Source organism: Cavia porcellus, unplaced genomic scaffold (assembly GCF_034190915.1).
Source record: "Cavia porcellus strain 051 isolate PalLab524CR breed Dunkin Hartley unplaced genomic scaffold, mCavPor4.1 scaffold_13, whole genome shotgun sequence".
NCBI classification, from domain to species: Eukaryota; Metazoa; Chordata; class Mammalia; order Rodentia; family Caviidae; genus Cavia; species Cavia porcellus.
The window spans coordinates 57,790,154-57,810,453 of NW_026947496.1; the positions used below are offsets into that span (position 1 = coordinate 57,790,154).

General features: G+C 34.3%; 1 pseudogene; it reads right to left on the reverse strand.

Moving 5' to 3' along the window:
* LOC100731760 (TNF receptor-associated factor 4-like) overlaps nucleotides 1–738 on the reverse strand; it is a 103,300-nt pseudogene extending 102,562 nt beyond the window's left edge.
* Nucleotides 739–20,300: the final 19,562 nt, after the last annotated feature.

Sequence of the window (20,300 nt, forward strand, 5' to 3'; positions counted from 1 at the left end):
AAATCATACTGTGTACAAGGCTAGTAAAACTGGGTAATGTAGACATATCATTTTTTTCTCAATTTATCTGCATAGCAAACAAACTTCTAATAAACCCCAATATAATTTCTGAAATATTTTGTGGATGTCAATACTTTGACAGAACTAGGATAATGGTCCATGCCTGTAATCCAAGCACTAGGAAGATGAGGCACAAGGATCATATATTCAAATCTAGTCTGGGCAACTTAGCAATTTAGCAAGCTCTTCTTTCAAATTATAAAGATTCAGAAGAGTGAGTATATCTTTAGGTTTAATCCTTACACCCTTCCAACAAAGAAAAAAGATGTTTTACAGAAATGATTAAAATAGGAATCCAAGATTTTGAAATGGATACCCAGAACTTACTAATTTCCCTGGCATAGTGAAGAACGAAGTCTCCCTTGTGACTTCCGTAGGTGGCTGTAAATGGCCGTGTGAGGAGAGCAAACCTAAGTTCCTAATGCTGTCAATCCACAAAGGCATGGTGAGAGGACCTTGAACAACTCCATGGCGTCCGATTATTTCCTTGCCTCTCAGGTCATGTGCTGCAGGTCTAAGATTTTTGGAGGAGCCTCTGAACCAGGCTCTTCTCCTTGTGTGCGTTACTGAAAAGAGCTGCGAGGGACTCGGACCAGTGCCAGACACAGTCCTGCTCCTGGCGATGCACTGCCAGGTGCAGTGAAGAACTCCAGACTCCTGCTGCCACCCCGTTTGCATGGTTCCGCCCACCTCTGTGGGTGAATGGGTACTCCTGTCAGGGCATTTCACAACCTACCATGACTTCTCATACAGCATCAGCGCCTATACCCTGACTGCGAAGGGGATACATGCTTCAGTCCTCTCACGACTTTTGGGCTGACCAGTGCCAGAGGCCACCACTAGTAGCAGAACTGGTATAAACAGTGTCTGAAAAACACACTATTGACCGTAAGAAGCCACTATACTCATTGTATGAATAGTCACACAGTGAGCTCCTCACACACACACACTGCAGTCTGTACCATGCTTACTTGAATTGCTTGGAGTTTCTAAACTCGTATGTGATTTATTGAAATGGTGGATGTCAAAAACTCTGCTAGAGTATGCATTTTCCTTTTACTAATCAATCACAACCAAAGAAGCAATAGCAATAAATTTTAAGGAAATTAGTATAAAGTGCCAAATAAAGAGTGATTATTAAAAAGCTTAAAGAATTTCAAGAGAACATGGAGAAATAGCTAAGTTAAATTAGGAAGACAATACAAGACATGAAAGATAAATTCAGAAAAGAACCTGAGACTTTTCAAAAGAAATAAAACAGAAATCTAGCAAATGAAGAGCTCAATAAGTCAAATAAAAATAGCTGAAAGATCTAAATGACTAGATAAAGTAGAAAAAATTATATCATGAAGTAATTTGAAATGTCTCAATCAGAAAAAGAAAAAAAAAAGAAAACTAAAGAAAAAATGGTGAGGAAATGAAGATAAGGATATTCCGTGAAATAGTAGTAGAAACTTTACACAGTCTTGCAAAAGATATAGATACGTATGTAAAGGAGGTTTATTGAACTACAAGTAGACGTGGCCAGAAGATGTTTGACAGTTTATTGGTAAACTGTCAAACGTGCATGACAAAATCTGAAAAGTACCAAATCATGCTTAAGGAGGTCACTTTTAGACTAATGAAAGATTTCTTGACACAATCTAGGCTAAGAAAGAATTCAGTAATGAGTTCCCAGTCCTGAAATGAATTAACTGCCAAGCAGAAATACCATACCAAGGAGGATACCATGTTTGTTTCAGAAATGAAGCAGAAATAAGTATGTTCCAAGGAAAAGAGAAACTGAAAGAAGCCCTGAGCACACAGGCCGGCCTTGACGCCGAGGGGTTCCCACGTCCAGAAGTGAGTTAAAGACAAACTGCCATCATGAGAACGTGTGAAAGCATAAATTTAACTTCTGGCGTAGATGCAGAAAAGAAAATTAAGAAACAGTGAAGTATTATCAATGTAGCAAACAATCAAACTTCAAAGATGAACAAATGATAAAGAAACAAATATTCAGAATGACCGTAAGAGACTGAACAAAATTACAGCAGTTAAGTCTAAAGTTATCAATAATAATCTAGAATGTAAACGGCCTAATTCTCCAGTTAAAAGTTCCAAACTGAGTGAATGAATCCAAACAACAGTAGTATATCTACAATAAATTCACCTGACCAGTAAAAATACAGACCAAAAATGAAAGAATGAAAAATAATTTTCCAGGCAAATGCAAATATAAAACAAGCAGGAGTAGTGATGCTTAGATCTGACAAAACAGACATTAAAAGAAAAAAAAAAAAAAAAACTATAAATAGACAAAGAAAACCACGATATAATGATCAAGGAATCATTTTAAAAGAAGAGATAGTGACTATAAATCTATATTACATAAAGTCAGAATACCCAGTTTTATGAAACAGTTTTAGATCCAAAGAGAGTGAATGATTTCAGTACTCCACTTTCACCAATAGACAGATTATCAAACAAAAAGATCAACGAAGATATGAATCAGCCTAGGCACTCATCAAGTTTAATAGACATACATGGTGGGTAATGGCCACAGAAGAATGACATTCCACCATTTTCACCAAAATGGAAAAAAATTGGAAGATATTTTGTTACATGATAAGCCAGGCATAGAAAGACAAGTTCTGTCTCATATATGAAGCTGAAAACATCAATTTGGAAGTGGGCTACTGATTACTAGAAATTGAGGAGTGTTGGGAGAGAAGGGTGGAAAGGGGAGATGGGATTTGATAAAGACTTGCCATATGCATGTGCAAACACCACACTGAACTCCACAAATATGTACAACTAATACAAATTAATTAACATTTAAAAAAAACATAACTGTACTTTCTGATTTATTGCACTTATTATACTACTAAGATCTGTCTGGATCTTGATGCTAACATGAGATAGCAAGTTACAGATATTTACCTCGAGGATAGGAATTTGTTGAAATTTTGCCCTGAAGTAGGTTTCAAATATACATCTCATTAGCTGAACTATGAGATTAGTCTTTTAACCAGTGTTAGAATTTCCTGTAACTGAATGCACAAACCCACTTCTCAATGGTATCCTAATAAACAATTCTTCTCTGAAATGTGTGGAAGCTTTCTTATAAAACTAAAATATCAAAGTACCCCTACAATGTCATATCTCATCTAATAAAGTTAATAATAATTTGTGGCCATTTAGAAGTAAAATACTGAGAACAACCCAGTTGCTATAATGGATTAAAGGAGACATAAATTTGCCAAATCATTTGTGAACATTTCCAGGGCTCGCTAACGCAAGATAAGAGTGATTTTAGGAAACAACGATTACTTACAAGTTCCTGTTGTTTGGATGAATTTTAATTTTCACATGAAATTTTTTTATTTGGAAAATAAATTTTATTTTTCCAGAGTAGATAGCAGAGGATGTGGTATATGCACAGAAGTGGTACTGGGAAGAGAAACTGGATGTGAAAATCACTGAAGAGGAAATATATTAATCAGATGATTAATATTTGTTTTCAGAGATAGCTCACATTGTGAATGAAAGTATTTTAAACATAGTTTACAGTGTTGGGGAGGATGCAAACCAGTACAACCACTATGGAAACTGGTTCATTGATTCCTCAGAAAACTAAATATAGAAGTTCTATTTGATCTAGCTGGGCCTCTCATATATATTTTCCTAAAAAGTGTTAAAGATATCACACTATAGTGGTACATACATAGCCATGTTTATCGCAGCATGATGCACAGTACTTAAAACATGGAAACAGCCTAGATGTTTACTAACAAACTAATGGGTAAAATAAAATGTCCAAAAGAGTACTAATCAGCTATGAAGAAAGATGAATGTGCGTCATTTGTAGGAAAGGGTGGTTCTTGAGATCATAATGCCCAGTGCAATAAATGAGAAAGTTAAATATCCCATAGTTTCTCTTATATAAGAATCCTGAAATATAAGTAAACTAGAGAAAAGTGAAGGAGAAATGTAGAGAACAGGCAGGCAGAGTTATTGGATACAGGGAAAATCAGGGGGAGAAAGGAGAAAGAATGTGGAGTGAGGTGGGGTTGAAAATGATCCATATACAATAGATACATGTGCCAAGTCTCCAAATGAAGCAATGATAATTTGCAAACATACCCCCCAAATGGTTTAATATAGTTTTGTTACATGCATATTTTCACAATTGAAAATATGGCCATGAATAAAGGATACACTTCTCATTCATTTAACATTTTATCTTATACTATTTATATTCTTTAACATCATGAACATGATAAAGACCTTTGAACACAAATTAAAATGATTTTTCTGCAGATCATTTAGTGTAATGAAAATGCTGCCTGGATAAGTTTTGAAAGCAGTGATCGATTCAAATTCAAAGCACTTGTGATTTATAGTTCATTCTTTCTACAACCATTATTGCTCACGGTTATTTACTTGCCTGGTGATAAAGATGTTTAATGATAATTTGAATACATTTTCTTTTAAATTTATTAAGAATCAAAATGCTTCATTAGTATCAAAGTTTTATAGAGTTTTTTCTGATTATTTTAACACTTCTCCTTAAAACTACTTTATATCAATGCCTTTAAATAATTTGTAATTTTACCTTAAAATCTTACAAAAATCTTTACAATATCTTTGATTAATTTGCACATCTATGCAAAATATTTTCCATAATTTAACTATGAATTGGAACCTTTTAAACAACTTTCCTTAGAAGTTTTTTCCCTTCCATTGTTGTCATCATTTAAAGCATTAGGATCAAATACTTCACAAGCTTTCTTTGCATAATAAATTAGTTCTTATTAAATTAGCATTAAAGCCCTTTATGCATGTCTCTCCATTCTTTCTTAAAGTAACTCAAATATTTTCTAATACATTCTAGACTTGTAAGAATGCGTCTTTTAGTTTTGTGAGCTAGTATCATTTAACACATTCCCTTCCTGATTAGAACACCAACATAGCAACCTTTTTCTCTGCAGTAAAATATTGAATAACACTGTTTCTTTTAGGTTACTACAGTTAAAGTAGTTACTACTTCTACGTCTATTTCCATACCCTTGTGGAAAAAAAATTAAATTTGCAATCCATTCTCAAGGCTCTGTACTTTTCTTTCCTTAGACTAGTTGTACGAATCTGTTATTGAATTGCTCTTTGACTGCTAATTGATACTTCTGTATTATTTTGTCACTTTTACCTCTCAGAAAAGAGTCTTATTTATTCTGGATTCAAGGTAAGTTCACTTGAGATGTATAATATCTCATTTCTTAAAATTCAAACATTAATTCTAAGAAATTCTTGAAAATAGCTACACTTAATTTGATTTCTCAACTTGTAGATATTCATAATCTCTTGATAACATAATTAATTCTAAATTCAAGTAACTGTGTGATATATTTTTATTCAGTTATAAAAATATCCATTTTCTTTCATGATATTTTTGAAGAAATCCTGGTGAGTCTACATCTTCTACAAAGAGCATCAGTAAACTACCAGTAGATATATTGCCTCTCTTAAAATAAACTGCATGTACATCTGAGTACTTAAATTTTCTCTCTCTGAAGGATACAAAATGTGCCCCACTGAGGTTTAAAGTGCAAATACTACATAAAATATATTTTAAGAAAGTACCTTGCAAAAAATATAAATAAAGTGAAATGAACCTTTCACTCATGTAAAACCTGATGGAATTACCCCTGGAAGAAGCTTCTGGGCAAGGGAGAGGTTTCCCATATATGAAGAGATCGGCCTAATGCCTAGGCCAGCAGAGCAAATACCTAAGGAATTGTATGCTGCCTTTGGCTGAATAAAAAACCAGAAATATCTCAATCAGCCTTAGCTGAACTGTACCACAGACACTAAAATAAGTTGTTGATTAAGTCTGCCTTTGTTGTGAACCTTAAGGTTATATCCTAAGAGAAAACTGCATCCTAGCAGAGGCTGAATATTTGAAATATAAACATGAGAATGTTAGTGTGTGCAAATCCATATTCCATTACTATACCAAAATAGCAGATATAAGCAGCGTACAAAAAGAAAACATTTATTTTGGCCCTTGGTTTTTGAAGCCCCAGTCCATGATTAATTATATGGAGCTTTGGGCCTATTACGTAGCAGCACATCACAGTGGGACACAGAAACTGCACACTTCATAGCCAAGGAATGAAATGGAAAAGGAGGAGGGGGCTGGCTTCCCACAGTCCACTTTAGAGGCATCTATGCAGTTACCCAAATATTCCCAATATCCACCTCCTCTTAAGGGTTCCATTGCTTCCCAGTAGCACCGAGCTAGGAACATGATGTTAGCAGGTTAGTGTTTGGGAGACATTCCAAATTCAAACTATAGCAATGTGTGCCTGAGGAGATCAAATGTTTATTTGTCTTTAAGGATTTTGATTGCATTATTTTATTTACTTCTCCTTATATTTTTTTACTTCACATATGCCTGGGCTCAAATAGATCTTGTGTACGTCATCTTGCGTCCCACTACAATACTATCACTGTACTTGTGGCATTGTTCCAAATGTCTACAAGCTTTCATCTATGTTATCTACAAATGGAATGCAGGGCACTTTAGACCAGGGGCATGCCAAATAATGGCATGTGAGTCTAATAACACATGGCTTGAGTTGTCTGTGTGTGGTGGATTAAAAACTCCTGGTCAATTTAACACCAGTTGAACTGAAATCAGTGTGGTGCCTAGTGTGGATGGCCCACCTGAGGATTGTTGCCAGCATAAAAAGGAGACCTGGAAAGGAAGAGGAATGTTGTTGTTTAGAGGTATTGGTTCTTTTGGAGGTGCTGATTCTTCTGGAGGAGCTTGTTATGTTGGCTTCACTGATAAGAATCTGGCTGTTATCAACAGAGAAACTCAGGACCTTGTTGCTGGGAATGGCTGTGTTTCACATTGGGAGAGCTCTGATTCTTGCTTGGAGCATGGCTTCATGGCTCTGGAGGGGAAGATGTGTGCTGTTTAATTGCCAAGCTTGTCATGCTGGTTTCCTGATATGAACTTGATGTTTTGATCATTGTAGGAGCTCAGGACCTCATTGTCCCTAAGGATGGCTCTGCTACTTTTCGGGGGAGTCCTACAACTTATTTTGAGCATTCTTTCCTGGCTCCATTGCAGATCCCTCAGCCTAATGGCACAGATCCTTTACCCTGCTGGCATAGACTTCCTATTCCCAGCACAGATTTATAAAGCAGACTTGTGTGGTCATTGTTGTGGGCTCTAGCCCTCCAGATGGACTCCTGTGTGGCATAGTCATGGGTTGTAGTTCTTCAGCTGAACTCATGCAGGATATTACTATGGGATCCAGGCCTTTGGCTGGTTTCTCTAGGTCATTAGTGTGCGGACAGATTTCCTATACTCTTTGTATTTGATTCCTTGGATGACCATTATAAATAATTCTATAAATTATGTGACCTGTATCAAATTGTTTCCCTTGAAACCACTGACTACAACACTGTACTTCACTATCAAATTTTATGGAAAAATAGTAATCAAATTTGACTGTAGTTGTTGTTAGGGCAGTAGTCAGTGTCAAAGGAACTATCAAACATGACTGCTGAGAATCGGCAAAAATCAAATTCTAAATTCTCAGTGTTTCCATGGCAAGGAGCAGATTTTTAATCACTTTTTCTTTTGTTTGTTTAGTTACAGTTTTGCTTGAAACAAACTTTTGTTTAGGGCTAATCGATAGAAGAAAAAGGGCTAAGAAAATTGTAACTAAATGCACAAATCTCCATTTGTTTGTTTTATTTTGCTATTTCTTATTGGTAGTGGCAATTGAACCCAGAATCTTCATTCTAATCTACATCCCCAGTCATTTAAAAAAAAAAAATTTGAATTTTGAGAGAATTCACTAAAATCTCAAGTTGTCCGTGTTCTGCTTGAACTTGTGGTCTTCCTTTCTTAGCCTTGCAAGGTGCCAGGATTATGGGTGTGCAACCCCAAACCTAATTTTCTTTAATTAATATAACTGGTGTGCTTTACATATATGTAATGATAATATTCATAATTTGGAATTTGTATATGTAGATGGTATTTTTTTATTTTTCCTTTTTTCTCTTTCTTTTACCTCTCTTCATGTCCTTTTCCTCTTTATTTACAAAATCTTTGCTTCCATTTTTTTCCTTCTGCTGTCTTTTGTTCTTTTTCATGCCTTCCTCTTACCCCCTCTCCCCTTTATGATTCCCCTTCCCATTTGAACATATTTTTCCTGCTTTACAATATCTGTGTGGACTGGTGAAACCACTGTGGTCATCAGTATGCAGATTCCTCAAAAAAATTAAAACTAGAGGTTCCATTTGACACAGCTCTTTCCCTTCTTGGTATCTTCCTGAAAAAATAAAGCATCATACTACAGTGGTATGTGCACACCCATGTTTATAGCAGCGGAGTTTGTAATGCCTAAAGTTGCAAACAGGCCAAACGTTTATAGTGGGTGAATGGATAAATAAGATAGCTCTCTTCCCACCCACCCCACCAGTGGAGTACTAATTTTCTACAGAGAAAAGTAAACTTGAGACATTTCTAGGTAAATGAATGCACCTTGAGACCATATTAAGAGAAATAAGTCAGATACATGTGTTCAAATATCGTATAGTTCCTCTGGTGTGAGAAAGCGAAAGTGTAAATAAAGACAAGATATTTTTGTTTTTGAAGCATAGGAATGCTGGATTTTATTAGAGTCCAGTTCTCAGTCACCTATGGAGTAGATGAAGAACCTCCGGAAGCAGTTTTTGTATCAGTGTCTGTATAAAGATGCTTTATCTCACTTATCCCCTCTGCCACTACCGTTTAATGTCTCTTTTTGCTCTATTCTACATCTTTGTTTCCTAACACTGCTATAATGAATAGCCATTATCTTGGTAGTTTAAAATGAGACACACTTGTTCTTTTACAGTAATGGAGGTCACAAATCTGAAATCCCTATTACTGGGCCTAAGGGCGAATCTGTATTTCTTTACCTATTCCAGCTTCAAAACTATTCCTTCCTTGGCACACAGTCATTTTCCCACCTTTTTTTCATTTCAAGATGTAGCAATGTAGCATCTTGTTTTAGTCTTAAAATTGCCTTCATGTTTTATAGTATAACATTCCTTTCTTATTTTCCTGTAGCTTCATTTTATTAAACACATTATACATGAAATACACCTTCTTAACACTTTCAGTGTTCAGCATGGTATTGTTGACTTCTATCACAAGAATGCATTCATATTACTCACTGAAATACGATGTTTGATTAGCAGACCTCCAATTTACCCTTCTCACAGCCTCTGGAAGGTTGCACTCACTACGATTCTATGAATTTGGCCATTGTAGATAATTTATGTAGTGGAATTGTGTAATATTTCTTTTTCTGGCACCAGCTAACTTCATCTAGTATATGTTCTCAAGGTTCCTCCATGTGGTGAATATTATTGAATTTTCCTTTCTTTAAAGCTGAATTCTGTGTGTGTACAAATTTTTTATCCATGCATCTGTTTGTAGATATTTCACATATTTTCATATTTTAGATATTGTGAATATGTTTGCCATGAATTGCATTGAGATTCTGATTCTGATTTCAGTTCTGATTTCAGTTCTCTCACATAAATTCCCTGACGTTGGACAGAGTTTTTGCACATGGATATTCCCAACAGTTTGTTGAAGACATTATCCACTCCCTTTTGATATCCTTGGCACCTCTATTAAAGTTCAGTTGATGCTGTGTACATTAATTCATTTCTGAGCTATTTTCTTTCATATATCTGCATGATTACTTTATGCCAATAGTATAACTGTTTTGATTACTATAAGCTCTGTGACATTTTGACATATGCCAGTGAGATGACTCCAGTTCTATTTTTTTACTCAAGATTTATTTGGAAATTTGTGGCCTTTTGTGATTCCATATAAAGATTTGAATTGTGTTTTCTATTTCTATAAAAATTTTCAAAAAGATTTTGGAGGTGATTACATTGAATTTATACATTAATTTGGAAGCATGGAACTTTTAACAATATTAATCCTGTCAGTCAGTGAATATAGGATGCCTTCTATTTTTTATATCTTTTAAAATTTCTCTTATCAAAGTTTTGTAGTTTTTAATATAAAAGTTTTCACTTCCTTAATTAATTATATTCTGAAGTGTTTTACTCCTTTTTGCTGTTGTAGTAAAATAATTTCCCTAATTTTCTTTCTGATTATTTTTTTGTCAAAACACCCATAATTTTTGTATATTGGTTTTGTGTCCTGCAACTTTATTGAATTGTTCTATTAATTTTCACAGTTTTTAGAGAATCCTTTAGGATAAACTATGTAAGAACATGTCATCTATAGAGAGGAAATATTTACTTCTTCCTATTTTAACTTTTCTTGCTCTAGCTCCAACTTCCAGCAGTGTGGTATACAGAATGGAAAAAAACTGAGGATTGTTCACTTGTTCTTGATGTTAAAAGAAAAAAATCTGTCTTTTATGTTGTATTTTTCACGATGGTCTTTTCAGAATGGCCTTTATTATTTAGAAGTACTTTGTTTTTTGGACCTAGTTTGCTGAGAGTTTTATCATGAAAGAATGATAAATGTTTCTTTTATATCTATTGAGACCCTGTAATTTGTATCTTTTGTTCTGTTATTGTGGTGTGTAACACTAAAAGATTTTCCAAGGTTGAGCCATCTTTGCATCCCAGGGACATTGTACTTGGTCCTGATACATGATGCTTTTAATACAATGTTAAAGTTTGTTTTCTATTATTTTGCTGAAAATTTTTCTTCCTATTTCAATAGGTATATTAGCTTCTTTGTCTGTGGTAGCAGCATAATACTGGCTTTATAAGATCAATTTGGAATTAAGCACTCCTCTTTAGTTTCTCGAAATAATTTAAGGATTGGCTTGAATTCTCTATATTGTTGGCAGAATACACCAGTGAAGCCATCTGGTTATTGGATTTTATTTTTTAGAAGTATTTTTATTCTTGATTTAATCTCCATGTAAGATATAGTTCTGTTCAGATTTTGTTACTTTATGGTTCACTTTTGGTAAATTTTATGTTTCTAGAAATTTATCCTTTTTTTCCCTCTGTTTTACCCTGTTTATAGGTATTAGTGCGCATAGCATCTCTGTCTTATTAGAATAAGTTTTATAAGTGATAGGTTTTAGAAAATATTGGGTAATTCATGGCAAAATCTTCAATGTAGTTATGTTTGTAATATTTCTTTGAATTATATAGTAATACAGGTTCCAGCAGTTAGGACTTGAATAAATTATGAGCCCATTTTCAACCTTTATTGTGCTGTTTTCTTTAAGTTTATCCTCATTATATGTAATGTAAATCACATAAAATTTTCTAAATAAAAAATAGAATTGATTATAAATAGGAAACTATAAGCACCCAAAGCCCATAGAGACAGCTGAGCCAACTAGAAACTGAGATAAACAATAGCAGAGCTGTTGATCTCTCTTTGCTTTATCTCTTTTCCTTGTTCTTTCCTATCCATTCTCTGTCTCTCTGTCTCTCTCTCTCTCCCTTTCCCTCTCCTGCTCTTTCTCTCCCTCCTTCACTCCCCCTCTCTGCCTTTCTTTTTCACTCCAGGTCTCCAGGCTTTGTCTGTCTCTCTGGCCTCACTAATGTTTCTCAAATTTTTTCAGTGATGGATGATATACACATTAAGAAAACTAACACGCGTAACTGCAGCCAACAATCATGAGATGTAAGAAGAAAGCTATTGTTTAGCATGAAAATAGCATCAGATTTTAAAAGACTGGTCCTCTTCAGCCATTTAAATGAGCAAAGAAAACACAAGGGTTCAATAACTAGAAAGGTGACAAAATAAGTTTTGGGGCAGATATTCCCATAGATGCTTTCTGTAACTTTATTCTTTAAAAAAATTCCTTTTTAGGATTGTGATAACTCAGGAAAAATCCCTTATAATTGATAATAGAATTTCATGTAAAACTTTTTTTTTTTTTTTTTGTGCCAGGGATGATCGAACTCATGACCTTGTACTTGCCAGGTATATAAAATATATAAAACTATTCTTGAAAGATAAAGTAGCTCAGAATTATTTTCTTTTTCTTTGAATGAGAATATTGAAGTTCAGAATTGTTACATAGCTTGTAAAATGTTTAGAATGGTGTTCTATTAATAAAATTATTCTTATTTTCTTCAAGCAATTGTAGTAGACTAATGGTTTTTCTTTCTGTTATAAGTTGGAAGTTATCCTGCACAAGTTCTTTAAAACTCCCTTTATTCCATTTTATTTCCTAAAATGGGGCTTAAAATCCTAACCCACAGATTTTCTTTTAAGTTTAAATGAGATAATTTATGTAAAAGCCTCTTTAAAATTGGTAGTAAAATCTAAATAAATTTCAGACAATCTAACTTCAATTATTTTATACTCCTTTTGTTTTAACTATGCTATTTTAAAATGGATTATATTTTTAAATATCACATTGATAATTATTTAGCCTGTTCACTAAGAATTAAAGTTATTCACTTAGGTTGAAATTTCAATTTAAGTGTTAATTATTGAGGTATGCACTGTTACTTATTGTGGGAGGAGAATATTTTTCAGGACATATCTCTTGGTTATTGACATGGACAGGGAACATTCCAAAAAGATTTCAAGTTCTGGATAAAACTTGCCTGATTACACAGGTGAACATTTAGACTATCTCTCTAGTGGGATTAATTCAATGACTTTTTCTTGCCAGGAGGGACTGTCAACATCTCTATGTGACAGAACCACTAACAACAATGATCTGAGAGCAAAATTGAGTATGGGGAATAAAAAGCTTGACAGCCAGCATCACAGGCACTATTATGAAAAGATGGTATACAAAATATTTCATTAATAGCTAAACAATGCACAATTCTTCATTTAATGCAAATTTTGAAATGGCAGGAAATATTTCTCTACAGAATTCATCAACGTTAGCCACATTGCTTAGTGCTGATGTTTCCACACTTTGCTGTTTCGTTGCATGTTCACATTAGATAAATTCAGAAATTTAAGAATAACTTTGAATGTGAGATTAATTAATACATGTTAGACTTTATTAACTACTCCTTTTCGCCCGAAAATATTCTGCTCTCACATCTCTTATTTTATCTCTTTGAAATATTTATTTAAATGGATTTCAGATGCTTAGTTACTTTTCTTGTTATAGAGAGAAAATACCCAATACCCAAAATTAAAGAGGGAGAAGTCAGCTTACCTTAGAGTTTGTAGAGGGTTCAGTCCATAATCAGCAGGCTCCAAGGCAGAGTGGCATGGAAGACAGGCAGCTCAAGGGAGAAAGAGTTCATGTTGGCCAGAAACCAGCAAAGCAACAAGGGACAAGGAACTGCCACAGCTTTCTGTCCCATATCTTGTTCACACTACTTATACTTAAGGGTAGCACTCATACCCTTAATTCTAGAGCCCTAGATCCAGCATTACACCATGAATCAATCCAATGTCATACACTCTAGATTTAACCACCTCTGAAAAAGCCCCACCTATGACTGCATGAGGCTTTGGGGGGACATCTAGACACAAGCCATAAATGGTACTTTGCAATTTTGTCTGCGAAGTTATCTGCATCATGGATTAATCATATGTGTTTGTATTTCACATGTCTAAGAGTCAAAGATCAGCATATTTACAGCACTCTTCTGGGTCATTATTTGTATTGGTTTCTATTTGCTGAAAGTTAAAGCTTAGGCAGATCACCTTGAACTAGTAAGGATTTAACTTCTCAAAGTTACTGGGATTGACTAGAAACTCTAAGCCTCCTCTGTTGGGGAAGGACTTCCAATCTATTATTTGTCTTCTCAGCATGGTGAGACTGCTCAAATTATACTCAGCTTTTGAAGAGCTTTTCCTTCCTTTTCCCCCTTCTTTCTTTCCTTCCTTTTTCCTACCTTCAGTTTTTTTTTCTTTTTAAGTAGAATATATTCCATCTTTTTTCCAGCTTGATTCTGTGCTTTCATATTTAATATATTTCTCTTTTAAGACACATGATTAAAATTGTTTGTGTAAATCTTATGTGAATAAACTTACTTTGTTACTTTTAATTCTAGTATATAATTTTTCAAATACAAACTCTATATCACGTAATTATGTTCTAAGTAAAATAATGAATACTTGTAAACATCACACAATTTTAAAACCAATACTTTATCTCACGTGTTTGAAACTATTTGATGCCTGAGTCTCATTTCCTTGGGTTACCTTTGTGTTTCGTTTCTTCCAGAGCGGTACATATAGGACATTCAGCTGAGGTTTTGACACTAGAAGTCACTTAGTTTTAAAGAAAATTGAGAACTTTCAATCCTCTGTTAAAACTGAATAATACATTAATGTTTCAAATCTATACATGAAAAGTTTCTATTTATCAAAATGTCTTCAAAATGTTTTCGTATTTCTCCTAACATTGTTAAGGCATCATTTAATTAGAAATTAATAGGAAAGTAATTTACAACTGTTCACAAATTACTCCATGAAAAGCAATTATTGTAAGTGCTTTGAATGATGTGTTTTAAGCAACTTGAAGAAAAGAAATGTAAAAGAGCATACATTCCAGCTGCATTAAGACATGAGCGATATTTTCTCAAAAAATTTCTTTTTACCTCCTGCAGTTGCTGTGGCAACCAGTAAAATGCATATGTAACCTGACAGCATCACTCCTAGCTGTACCTAGTATCTGTCTTGCTTTCTTCCCTGGAAGCCTTCTGTGTTACTTACCAGTGATATCTATAGGTAACCATTCAACCATTCTGAGGTTTTCAAAATTTGAGTGTGCCAGGACAGCCTTTGACCAATGAGAATGGGGATCAATGGATTAAAAACCATCTTCTGTTTCTTGGATAAGTGACTGTGAGATACATTTTATAAGAATCATCAAGGTATCCACAGGGTAGTTTAATTGTGCCATCTTTTGCTGAGGTTTACTTCTTTCAGCCTTAACTTCTCTGTGTCTCCATCCCTAATTTGTAAAGTCATTTCCCTCACTCAAAAAAGAATCTTTATTCAATCCTTTTTCTCTAGTTTTACTTTTAAACTGATGATAGATGATAGCTTAAGGCACAGCATAGATTATTTTTACATCCACCAAAATATTTTAAAAATTAAAGATGTACTTTGACAAATTTAACCAATAATTTAAGGTGGTAATTATAAAGGATAGATTAAATCTGTGCCATGAAATTAGATGCTGAAGCAGTTGTCCAAATATAAGTTAAGCTATGGATTTGTTTGTATTAGAATTGTTTTCATGTAGATTCATCAGTAAAGTTGCTAAGTCAACTTAGTTTAAAACTGTGTTTTTAACTGAACTAGTATTGAGTTTAAAGTTACTATCTGCTTGTAATATATTAAGCACAGAAATAGAAGACATAAAAAGTATTACCCAACTTTAATAATTATATTCTTTAATGGAAAGGAATAATTTTATTCTTCAATGCAAATAAAGAGAACATGCAAATAAAGTATGACTAGGCCTTTGTCACCAAAGAAACAGACATGCAGCCATTAGAAAAGATTTTTAAGATAAAGGGATATTTTCATAGCATTATGAAAGCTTATGATCGTAAGATCATTTTTTCAGAGTTTGCTACATGTTTGTAGGGATAATGGTTTACTTTTTAAATGGAATCAATTAATTTCTCAATTGACAAGTGCAGAAAGTAAGGACTTAGTTCAAAGACTTCCTTGGGTATGAACATGATTCATCCAAATGGAAAATAAGGAATACAGTAACAGGTTCAGGCAAAGTTCATATAGACTCAAAAGTTTGGCAAAGTATGCTACATAAAGGAGCTGCTTACAGCTCTTTTTAAGATTAGAAATCAGGTAGACACTCAGAGATGGAGGCTTAAGGAAAGCTGAGGTCAAATTGTAAAGGGTCATGTGTGTCATATTCAATAGGGTTAAAAAGTCTGTGAAAAAGTCACATTTGTGTGTCTGGGAGATCACTGTAATTAATTATGGAGCTACGAGATAAGATTCTATGAGGCACAAAGACTTTTTTTTTTTTTTTTTTGGCAACACATAAATCTATTCTCCCTCAGCTCGAAACTGTGGTTTATATAGTCCTTTATAACTCTGGGCTTGGAGTGAAATACCTGCTTTCTCAGTTGGTTCCCTGTTAGGTTTCCCAGTGAAGCATGGATAGAGACAGGCTGGTAGACTTTAAAAGAGGACTGTCACCTCCTGCTTTTGGTGTTTTCTGCACAAATGGTTCCTTCTGCACAAATGGTTCCTTTCAGTCTGTAGCTTTCATCATTGCTCTCAGAATCTGGTTCCTCACAATGAAGACTAAAATGAAGGGCAAGGCAGCAGATACTTCATGTCAAAAATTTTGTGTTGGAATGAAATTAGATATTCCCCCCCCTACAAGTTAAGCAAATCAATTCACCTTGTGGAAATCTATTAACCAGTTCTGGAAAACTCAAGCAAGTTCATAATGGTTCAGTAGTGGTACATCGATGTAAATGTTAACACATTTATTCATTCATGTATTCATTCAAAACTGATAGCGGAAGTATGCAGAACACATAGGCTACATGGATACAGCCATGGGCAGATAAAAATCCTTCCTGCTCTTGCTCAGCTGATGTGTCATTGCACAGAGAGACAATAAACGCATTAAATTAGACTTCTTTCAATAGGGAGTAATGTTAAGATAATGAAAAGGGACAACAGGCTAAAATTTATATCTGCTTGTGTTGCATTTGGCTTCAAATTGTTGTAAATGCATATGAATCATGAGGCCACTCATGGTTTACTTTTAAGAAAGTGGAAGGCAATTGATTCAGAATGACGGTGACAGCTCTGTGATATCATCAAGATTCAGGATACTGTAAACCATCACTTTCTACAACTGTTTCTTATGTTGGCTCTTGGTTCTTAGATAGGGACATTTGACTACAATGGTAGCTTCTGCATTTAACACACAGCACATTCTTATGCCACTTTATTAATCGAAAGATAAAAATAGGGGCAAAAATCTAGATGTCATTCTTAGCTCTTTAGGGTAGAACATTGGGGATAGATGAAGAATGGGAATACCAATGAATTTGCATTTGTACTGTGCATGGTTGGCAAAATATGACTGTACTTACAGGAATGTATTCAAAATTTCCAAATGATTTTTAGTGTTTTTTTAAAAAAAAAAAAAAAACATTTACTTGACAATTAATATTTTTTCTTAGAATACTTTGTGAGCAGTTGCTAAATCATAGAGGATAACAGATACTAATAACCTTCCAAAGACATGATTACTGCACTAATAGTGGTGATGAGCTTTATATAAGTACTTAAAAAACTGGCAAAATCACAAGGCTGAGAATTCACTTGCGTCTGGGAGGTAGCACTGTGGGAGGTAGGAATAGCCTCAGAAAAATGACCTTCTGGATAACCTTGCATTTGGGGATGAATAGTACTTTTATCATACTGTCTTTCTGTAAATCAGTAAAATTAAACTTGTCACTCAAGGGTACTGTAAGATTTAATCACTTAATATTAGATAAAGTTCTCTGAGATTCTTAAACAAAGATCTTATGCACAATATTATTAGAATGCAAAAGATCTAATGCAAAATGTTATCAGAATCCAATTTTAGCATCATGCTGAGCTCTAAGAAATAATACTATAGAGATCTTATAATGCTCGCAGAGGCCTATTCTATAAATTAATGGTAGCAATTGTGATGAATTTCAATATATATTGAAGAAAATCAAAAGGCATGTAATAACATCAATTTAAATTTTAATTAAAATACTATGAAATACTTGTGGTAGTAAGTAATATTATAATATTTTGTATATATAATTTATTTAGAAATAACCTCAGGTACATCTGTTATCTGTCAGTCATTCATTCCACAATAGTATTTGCAAAACCTGAAGCATGTCAAATTCCAAAGCTTTTTGGGAATGAATTTATTTCTGTCACAGACCTCTAAGTAAACCTTTATTTGCATGTGGATATATATTATTACAAATATATGTCTATAAAACTCAAACTATATACATTTAAAAGCAAAGGCTATATTCTAAATGAAACTTTAGAATAGCTAGGCAAATATTTATGTCTCGCAGCACTTGAGAGAAGCTTCACCATGGATGAAATACTCTACCCATGATCAAAGACTTTGGGAAAATGAAAGAAAAACTGGTTGAAGCAATGATTCTCTACCCCTGCCTTAGTGCACAGGGCTTCCCTGCATGCTAACTGTATTCATAATGATTTCGGCAGGCTTTGAAAGCTTAATAAGCAAGAGTACACCCATATTTTATGCCTATGGTGACTAAGTACCTGTATGTATACAGATGATTACAAATGTATCATTTCCACCCCTATTTCCAGAGAAAAATATCTTTTTCCCTGGCAATTTGAAGAGCTCTGTTGTGCAGTACTGTACAGTGAATTACAATAAAACGTTGAAGTACAAAAACATATCTCTTACTAATGCTGCTATGAACCATGCTGTTTCCTAGTGAGTGTTTGACATTTATGTATCTATGGTACAAAGATGTTCTGCAAGGCTGGATACTAGGGAAAAATACACCTAGTAGGCAATCATGTATATTCTCTCTTCTGTTTATAAAGAGAAGTGACATAGTATTATTAGGTCTTGCTGTTGTGATCCAAAAACCACACGTTTACATCAGAAATACTCAGTATAACCTTCACCACTTGTGTACATCAGGCCTCAAACTTTGGATTGATTTAAATCTACCAGCGACTTAACCAGAGCATTAGTTTTCATTTGATTTTTTTCCTCCATGGGGATTTATAATTCTTATTGCTAAGCATTATCTAGGAACTGGAAATTGGCAAATTATACACTCATAACCAGAGACATTGCAGTGTTTTGGAATGACAGATAATTTGTATTTATTCCTTGATATTTTTTTAAAATTAAGAATATAAGAGAAATATATCAAAATGTTCACAAATTTGAAAAGGAAAAACTTGTTTCTTCATGTATACTTATTTGTTTTTCTCTAGAAATATATGATAATGAAGTAAAAATATTGTCTAACTCTGATCACAGACCAAAACCATGTCAACCTCAGAATAATTTTAAAATATAAACTCATCAAATTTGAAGCTAAGTCTTATGCTATGTCTTACGTTTTGTATCAATCCTTACCACCTTTTTATCTTTGACTTGCATTTGACACAAAAATATGTTTGGTTTTGCCCCTACTTTGTTGAATAGAGGATTTTCTTCTTCATTGCCTACAAGATTCACAGGAAAATGCAACATCCAGCTTCATGTCTCAGGCCACCTGACTCGGTGTTTTATGTAGGAAATGATCTGCTGGCTCCAAATAGAAACTGCTGTATTGTGACGTTACTCATGATTACCACACTGTGGGGAGCGGCTGAGCACTGGCAGAACAGGAGGTCAGTGAACTCCTTGGGACTACAGCAAGGCCAGTCCAGCAGTTGTCTGGCCTTGGTGGTCCTCTCTGCTAACTAGAGCACAGATAGCACTGAGAATGTTTCACTTCCAGTGTTCTCAGCAAAATACGAGACCTCTCCCTTTTGACTCCACCATATGCTTCCCCGTTTTTATGGTGTATCTCCTGTCACCCTCTTTCAGGACCCCACTGGCCGAGTGGGTATTCAATGATTTCCCATTCAATCCTAACCCGATTCCCTCAGCTCATTTATATCCACTGCCCAACTTTTAGACATGGCTCTATTTGGGACTTGCCACTTACAGGAACTTGCCATTTGTCCCCAGACATTATCTCTGTTTCACTTAGTGCACATTTATTTATATATTTCAAGTTTTATTGAGATCCTTTGGTGTGTTAAAAGTGCTTACCATTTTGAGCACTATCTGTGTTAAGAGACAAAAAAAGTGTGTAAAGTAGGACATAGTAAACTTTTGAGTGTTTGTGGATCACAGCCAACTGGCTCTACAAAAGTAGCCACAGACGGTGCACAACCAGTGGGTACAGTTTTGTTTCAAATTAAAATTTATTTACAAATTTGGAAATCAAATGGACATTGAAACTTGAATTTCATATAATTTTTATGTCACAAAATCTTATTCTTTTGACTTTTAGCTAATTGTTAAAAATGCAAATCTAGACCCCATATTGTGAAGTGAAGTCAGTCAGACACAGAAATTTAAATATTGAGTGGTCTCTCTAGTGTAATAGAGCCAAAATATCCACGGTTCAAAGAATCAGATAAATGAAAGTGGTGAACAATAGGGAGCCAGAATTTTGGATATGGAGTAGGAGATTAGAGATTT